This window comes from Rattus norvegicus, chromosome 1, assembly GCF_021556685.1.
Source record: "Rattus norvegicus strain SHRSP/BbbUtx chromosome 1, alternate assembly SHRSP_T2T, whole genome shotgun sequence".
Classification (NCBI taxonomy): domain Eukaryota; kingdom Metazoa; phylum Chordata; class Mammalia; order Rodentia; family Muridae; genus Rattus; species Rattus norvegicus.
Window position 1 is genome coordinate 109478301 of NC_141534.1, and position 8856 is coordinate 109487156.

Below are 8856 nucleotides of genomic sequence, written 5' to 3' on the forward strand. Positions count from 1 at the left end.
GCATTCGCCTATGTATTTGCTATATTCTGGCTGTGTCTCTCAGGAGAGATCTACATCCCATTCCTGTCAGCCTGCACTTCTTTGCTTCATCCATCTTATCTAGTTTGGTGACTGTATATGTATGAGCCACATGTAAGGCAGGCTCTGAATGGGTGTTCCTTCTGCCTCTGTTCTAAACTTTGCCTCCCTATTCCCTCCCAAGGGTATTCTTGTTCCCCTTTTAAAGAAGAAGTGAAACATTCGCATTTTGGTCATTCTTCTTCAGTTTCATGTGTTCTGTGCATCTGGGGTAATTTGAGCATTTGGGATAATATCCACTCATCAATGAGTGCATACCATGTGTGTTTTTCTGTGATTGGGTTACCTCACTCAGGATGATATTTTCCAGTTCCATCCATTTGCCTATGAGTTTCATAAAGTCATTGATTTTGATAGCTGCGGATGTGTAGATGTACCACATTTTCTGTATCTATTCCTCTATTGAAGAGCATCTGGGTTCTTTCCAGCTTCTGGCTATTATAAATAAGGCTGCTATGAACATAGTGGAGCATGGGTCTTTGTTATATGTTGGGGCATCTTTTGGGTATGTGCCCAAGAGAGGTATAGCTGGATCCTCAGGCAGTTCAATGTCCAATTTTCTGAGGAACCTCCAGACTGATTTCCAGAATGGTTGTACCAGTCTGCAATCCCACCAACAATGGAGGAGTGTTCCTCTCTCTCCGCATCCTTGCCAGCATTTGCTGTCACCTGAGTTTTTGATCTTAGCCATTCTCACTGGTGTGAGGTGAAATCTCAGGGTTGTTTTGATTTGCATTTCCCTTATAACTAAAGATGTTGAACATTTCTTTAGGTGTTTCTCAGCCATTCCGCATTCCTCAGCTGTGAATTCTTTGTTTAGCTCTGAACTCTATTTTTAATACGGTTATTTGTCTCCCTATGGTCTAACTTCTTGAGTTCTTTGTAAATTTTAGATATAAGCCCTCTATCAGTTGTAGGATTGGTAAAGATCTTTTCCCAATCTGTTGGTTGCCATTTTGTCCTAACCACGGTGTCCTTTGCCTACAGAAGCTTTGCAGTTTTATGAGATCCCATTTGTCAATTCTTGATCTTAGAGCATAAGCCATTGGTATTTTGTTCAGGAAATTTTCTCCAGTGCCCGTGTGTTCGAGATGCTTCCCCACTTTTCCTTCTATTAGTTTGAGTGTATCTGGTTTGATGTGGAGGTCCTTGATCCACTTGGACTTAAGCTTTGTACAGGGTGATAAGCATGGATCGATCTGCATTCTTCTACATGCTGACCTCCACTTGAACCAGCACCATTTGCTGAAAATGCTATTGTTTTTCCATTGGATGGTTTTGGCTCCTTTGTCAAAAATCAAGTGACCATAGGTGTGTGGGTTCATTTCTGGGTCTTCAATTCTATTCCATTGGTCTATCTGTCTGTCTCTGTACCAATACCATACAGTTTTTATCACTATTGCTCTGTAATACTGCTTGAGTTCAGGGGTAGTGATTCCCCAGGAAGTCCTTTTGTTGTTGAGGATAGTTTTAGCCATCCTGGGTTTTTTGTTATTCCAGATGAATTTGCAAATTGTTCTGCCTAACTCTCTGAAGAATTGGATTGGTATTTTGATGGGGATTGCATTGAATCTGTAGATCGATTTTGGTAAAATGGCCATTTTTACTATATTAATCCTGCCAATCCATGAGCATGGGAGATCTTTCCATCTTCTGTTTGCCTTTGAAGGAAGGATAGTTTGCTAACAGTAAGAACAGTTCTCTATAACAGAACACTTACAAGGAGTCCCAAAAAAAGGAGATGTTGAAGCCCGAAGTAACACAGCTTGAGAAATGCTCAGTCAGTATTTGTATGACAAGACTCAGATCTCTCAACTTTTACAAAAGCTATTGTTTTAATCAACTGAAGATGAGGTAACAAACTGAACAAGTTGTAAAAAATGGTCCACACAGATAAGAAAAAATATTTCTCTCAAAACCATTTTTGTCTGATCAAGCAGCTTTCAGCTGCAGCCCTGGACTGTTTCCAGTTCTTCAGGGTGTTGTCAAGAGCCATTTTCTCCACCTTCATCCTCCTCAGGGGTGTTCTGCATGGCCCTCTGCAGAAGTAGTTTTAGAGTCTTCCGCCTGAACCTGTGGTTCCGAATGGATCCAATGAGAAAGTAAATGATGGGGTTGGAACAGCTGTTAACACAGGATAGGAATAGTATCTCATGATAAAAATCACAATAATGAAAATCGCTAACCCATTGATAGAGAAGCCAATAGATCCCAAATGAAAGACCAAAGATCAGGAAGATCAGGACTGAGAGGACAATAGTCACATACAGCCTGGTCACAGGCATTCTCTGTGAGCCACAGAAAGAAGATCCTGACAAGTAGGGTGAGACTGGATCCATAGAGAACAACAAATAAAACAATTGACCATACTGTGGTGATGACATAAAATGTTTCACACCAATAAAAGTCAAAACTGTTAAGCAGTAAGCCACATGCATTCCCTTGCAGGAGACTCAACAACAGGGACACAGCCCAAAGCACAAAACATGTGATCACTGATGTGTGTCTTGGATGTTTACAGTGGTACCAGATGGGCCATATTACAGATAGACAGCATTCAATGCTAATGGTGCTGAGAATGCTCCAACCAGAAAAATAAGCAAATGTTGGCACAAAATAAATAAAAAGGGGGATTTCAATATCAATTGAATAGAAGATGTAAAGGGCATTAAGAAACCAAAATACTGAATATCAACGCAAAAATACTCAATAAAATTCTGGCAAACCGAATTCAAGAGCACATCAAAACAATCATCCACCATGATCAAGTAGGCTTCATCCCAGGCATGCAGGGATGGTTTAATATACGGAAAACCATCAACGTGATCCATTATATAAACAAACTGAAAGAACAGAACCACATGATCATTTCATTAGATGCTGAGAAAGCATTTGACAAAATTCAACACCCCTTCATGATAAAAGTCCTGGAAAGAATAGGAATTCAAGGCCCATACCTAAACATAGTAAAAGCCATATACAGCAAACCAGTTGCTAACATTAAACTAAATGGAGAGAAACTTGAAGCAATCCCACTAAAATCAGGGACTAGACAAGGCTGCCCACTCTCTCCCTACTCATTCAATATAGTTCTTGAAGTTCTAGCCAGAGCAATCAGACAACAAAAGGAAATCAAGGGGATACAGATCGGAAAAGAAGAGGTCAAAATATCACTATTTGCAGATGACATGATAGTATATTTAAGTGATCCCAAAAGTTCCACCAGAGAACTACTAAAGCTGATAAACAACTTCAGCAAAGTGGCTGGGTATAAAATTAACTCAAATAAATCAGTTGCCTTCCTCTATACAAAAGAGAAACAAGCCGAGAAAGAAATTAGGGAAACGACACCCTTCATAATAGACCCAAATAATATAAAGTACCTCGGTGTGACTTTAACCAAGCAAGTAAAAGATCTGTACAATAAGAACTTCAAGACACTGAGGAAAGAAATTGAAGAAGACCTCAGAAGATGGAAAGATCTCCCATGCTCATGGATTGGCAGGATTAATATAGTAAAAATGGCCATTTTACCAAAATCGATCTACAGATTCAATGCAATCCCCATCAAAATACCAATCCAATTCTTCAAAGAGTTAGACAGAACAATTTGCAAATTCATCTGGAATAACAAAAAACCCAGGATAGCTAAAGCTATCCTCAACAATAAAAGGACTTCAGGGGGAATCACTATCCCTGAACTCAAGCAGTATTACAGAGCAATAGTGATAAAAACTGCATGGTATTGGTACAGAGACAGACAGATAGACCAATGGAATAGAATTGAAGACCCAGAAATGAACCCACACACCTATGGTCACTTGATTTTTGACAAAGGAGCCAAAACCATCCAATGGAAAAAAGATAGCATTTTCAGCAAATGGTGCTGGTTCAACTGGAGAGCAACATGTAGAAGAATGCAGATCGATCCATGCTTATCACCCTGTACAAAGCTTAAGTCCAAGTGGATCAAGGACCTCCACATCAAACCAGATACACTCAAACTAATAGAAGAAAAACTAGGGAAGCATCTGGAACACATGGGCACTGGAAAAAATTTCCTGAACAAAACACCAATGGCTTATGCTCTAAGATCAAGAATCGACAAATGGGATCTCATAAAACTGCAAAGCTTCTGTAAGGCAAAGGACACTGTGGTTAGGACAAAACAGCAACCAACATATTGGGAAAAGATCTTTACCAATCCTACAACAGATAGAGGCCTTATATCCAAAATATACAAAGAACTCAAGAAGTTAGACCGCAGGGAAACAAATAACCCTATTAAAAAATGGGGTTCAGAGCTAAACAAAGAATTCACAGCTGAGGAATGCCGAATGGCTGAGAAACACCTAAAGAAATGTTCAACATCTTTAGTCATAAGGGAAATGCAAATCAAAACAACCCTGAGATTTCACCTCACACCAGTGAGAATGGCTAAGATCAAAAACTCAGGTGACAGCAGATGCTGGCGAGGATGTGGAGAAAGAGGAACACTCCTCCATTGTTGGTGGGATTGCAGACTGGTAAAACCATTCTGGAAATCAGTCTGGAGGTTCCTCAGAAAATTGGACATTGAACTGCCTGAGGATCCACCTATACCTCTCTTGGGCATATACCCAAAAGATGCCTCAACATATAAAAGAGACACGTGCTCCACTATGTTCATCGCAGCCTTATTTATAATAGCCAGAAACTGGAAAGAACCCAGATGCCCTTCAACAGAGGAATGGATACAGAAAATGTGGTACATCTACACAATGGAATATTACTCAGCTATCAAAAACAACGAGTTTATGAAATTCGTAGGCAAATGGTTGGAACTGGAAAATATCATCCTGAGTGAGCTAACCCAATCACAGAAAGACATACATGGTATGCACTCATTGATAAGTGGCTATTAGCCCAAATGCTTGAATTACCCTAGATCCCTAGAACAAACGACACTCAAGACGGGTGATCAAAATGTGAATGCTTCACTCCTTCTTTAAATGAGGAAAAAGAATACCCTTGGCAGGGAAGGGAGAGGCAAAGATTAAAACAGAGACTGAAGGAACACCCATTCAGAGCCTGCCCCACATGTGGCCCATACATATACAGCCACCCAATTAGACAAGATGGATGAAGCAAAGAAGTGCAGACCGACAGGAGCCGGATGTAGATCTCTCCTGAGAGACACAGCCAGAATACAGCAAATACAGAGGCGAATGCCAGCAGCAAACCACTGAACTGAGAATAGGTCCCCTATTGAAGGAATCAGAGAAAGAACTGGAAGAGCTTGAAGGGGCTCGAGACCCCAAAAGTACAACAATGCCAAGCAATCAGAGCTTCCAGGGACTAAGCCACTACCTAAAGACTATACATGGACTGACCCTGGACTCTGACCCCATAGGTACAATGAATATCCTAGTAAGAGCACCAGTGGAATGGGAAGCCCTGGGTCCTGCTAAGACTGAACCCCCAGTGAACTAGTCTATGGGGGGAGGGCGGCAATGGGGGGAGGGTTGGGAGGGGAACACCCATAAGGAAGGGGAGGGGGGAGGGGGATGTTTGCCCGGAAACCGGGAAAGGGAATAACACTCGAAATGTATATAAGAAATACTCAAGTTAATAAAAAAAAAAAAAAGATTCCAGAAAAAAAAAAAAAAGAAACCAAAATACAAACTGAAAGCACGAGAAGAGAAAGTCAGCCATAGTCAGGTTGAGAATGTAGACAGAGAAGGCATTCATGTGCGTACAGATGTCCAGGAATCACAGTACTATGGCATTTAGTATGATGCCAACCAGGGAAATGATGATGAAAAGCAAAGTAATTATTTGGATCTTGATGACACAAGCTGAAGTATCAATGTGGTAGCTTTCATTCAACACTGTGATGTTAGTTTCCGAGGCTGAGATACTAAGATTCTTGCTTAGGAAATCACCACTCATGTTCCTGAAACAACAACAAAATAAAAATACATGAGCACATGCTGTGAACTCTGATTCATGAACACCCAGTTTTGTGGTAATACCTGACCTGGTTCATCAGGAGGAGAAATAGGACTATAGAAACTAAGTACTTTATTTATACCAGTATTTCAGGAGCCTTAATTTAAATGCACTTTGTATTTATGTGGCCTATCCATAATCTATGATCTTTAATGGTATGAGAGTAGTTGGTGGCCCCCATAAAGAAACTCAGGGTCTCAGGCTCTGTCAGAAAGATATAGAACTCTGAACCTACCTTTCTTTCTTTTATAAGGATGGTTCTTTTCTGTTGCAGGAACTCAGAAGCCAGAAGCATGACCAACAGCTGCTCCTAGCCCTGGCAGGGGGAAACCCCAAATGGAAAAATATGAAAATCATGAATGATAGTCATGAATGGAATACCAAATCCTACAAAGACAAGTTTGAAAAGAACAAGCCATATATACTAGTGGGACTCAGTGTCCATTTCAGATATGAAATTTGACAGATGTCTTTGAAGACATTAAGAACTTTTCTGTTGTCTGTTGCTATATCACAAGTGTATATTTCTCTATTGAGACACATTGAGTAATTCAGAATTTTCACTGATTTATTATTCATGAATTATATACTCTATATTTATACATATATACACCCCATATAATTCACATATGTGATACACATAAGATACATAGGATAAATATCACATGTATATGATATATATCATATATAAGATATATTAAATAATTATTCAAAATGAATAATTAGTAATAAAAACAACAGTGGCTAAAAATTTAGATTAAATGATTTTACAAATATTTTAGAGTAGGTTTAGTACCTTAAAGCATATAAAAATGAAGAAATGTCATTGCTGATGTTTCTTTCAAAGGAAGTTGAAGTGTATTTGAAAGAATGGCATATGCTGCAATATGGCTAATGATGTACTTCATCATTCTGATATTTAATAAATGGCAAGATTGTTGACCTAGAAACATTTCAGACCAGAATGTAGGCATTGGTTCTGAGATTAACTGAATTTCTAAGACTCTTGAGAACTAAAAATGCAAACTTAGAGAAAAAATAAAATGAAGAAAAAGTAACTGTTAATAGATGTCATGCAACAAAGAAACAACTGCAGAGAAAGAGAGAACTTAATAGAAAATATCTATCAGACACAGTAGCTTACTTGAGGAATACCTGACTCTAGAGGGTGGGTCAGGAAGATTTCATTGAATTCAAGAATAGTCTAAGCTAGAATTCAGAATTTTTCTTAATCTATAAAAATATAGGAATATTCCAACAGATATAGGGTCATTCCAACAATTGCAGGGACATTCCAAATGAACATGCTAAAAAATGACCAGTTCAGAAGTAAATGACATTTAGAGAATGCTGATGTGAAAGGCTACATGGACATGTGAGAGTTTAGTGGCAAAGAAAAACCTATCAGCAAACAACACAGTTCTGAGTAAACGTCTTTGATCTGGAAAATCAGGTAAAGATAACATTCCACATCAGGAAAGAATCTAACTGCAAAAAATCAAGTGATATACCCATCCTGATAGAAACCACATTCCTTGGATCTATTCTTCCTATCAAACTGTATACCCAACCTGGATCTTTTCTGTATCAACTCAAATTTGTTTGATAAGAAACTCTCCTGCTCCAAAAGATTGTGCCCTTCAATTCCCCCAAGTATATACTTCATGACTCACCTGAGGACTCCTCCCAAATGGTGAGCAAAACCTTATACCAAAAGAAATAACCAAGAACTAGACTTCAGATGCTTGGGTCATATCACCAAATTAAAAAATATTTATGAAACATATGAAGAATTTAATTTAATTTAAATGGAGTTCAAAACACAGGGTTCAAAGGAACAAATAGAAGCATGTTCAGAGGTTCATAGAATTCAAAGAGGACTTGAATAACCACCTGAATGAACATAAAGGAGACAGGAATACATACCAGAATAAAGGAAAATTAATATGATTTGCCAGCTACCCATTCAAAAGAAGAGTGCTGTCTAGGAAACATAAATAACTCAAAGAGTAAAGAATGAAGAAAAGAAGAAATCCATTCAAGGGAAGAAATATAGATTTGAGCAGACACATACCCAAAAAAGAATGATGAGTATCTGCTAACATTTTGAAAATTGCTTATCAGTGACCATCAAGAAACTGTAAATTGCTATAAGAGTCTATCTTGTCTCTATAAGAATGGATATCACCAAGAATATAAAGAACTAGAAATAATGATATGGATATGGGGAAGGAAAAACACTAATTTACTCTTGTTGGTCATAGGGTATTATGAAGGCTTCTATGGGACTAAAAATATTTATGGTCTTAAGCAAGTATGAATTCAGCACTCTATGAGACCAACCTGCAGGCAAGATGTACACAGCTGTGCAACAGTGAGAGCAAAATTGAGGACGTAACTGCTCTCTGGATAGATTTGAAGCAAAATCCATAAGAAGAGCTTCAAAAATGATATACCCTTGCCAAGACATGCTCATTCTAGTCACTAGTTCAGAGAAGTTTGGCATACCTACACAGGTTATGCACAGATACGTTTTCATCAATAGCCAGGACTTGATGGAAGGTGGATTTCGGGAGGGCTACCTCTTGAAGGTGAATAATTGATTAACAACAGAGTCAAGGAAAGGAAAAATCATTTTTTATATTTCTTTTCTTTTTCATCTTTATTAACTTGGGTATTTCTTATTTCATTTCGATTGTTCCCATTCCCAGTTTCCAGGCCAACATCACCCAACCCGTCCCCATCCTCTTCTCCACTGGTGTTCCCCTCCCCATCCTCCCCCCATTA

The 8856-nt window shown here is 38.7% G+C and overlaps 1 pseudogene; it reads right to left on the bottom strand.

Moving 5' to 3' along the window:
• Window positions 1-2063: 2063 nt before the first annotated feature.
• On the bottom strand, window positions 2064-6009 carry LOC148007354 (mas-related G protein-coupled receptor member B2-like; annotated as a pseudogene).
• Between the last annotated feature and the right edge of the window lie 2847 nt (window positions 6010-8856).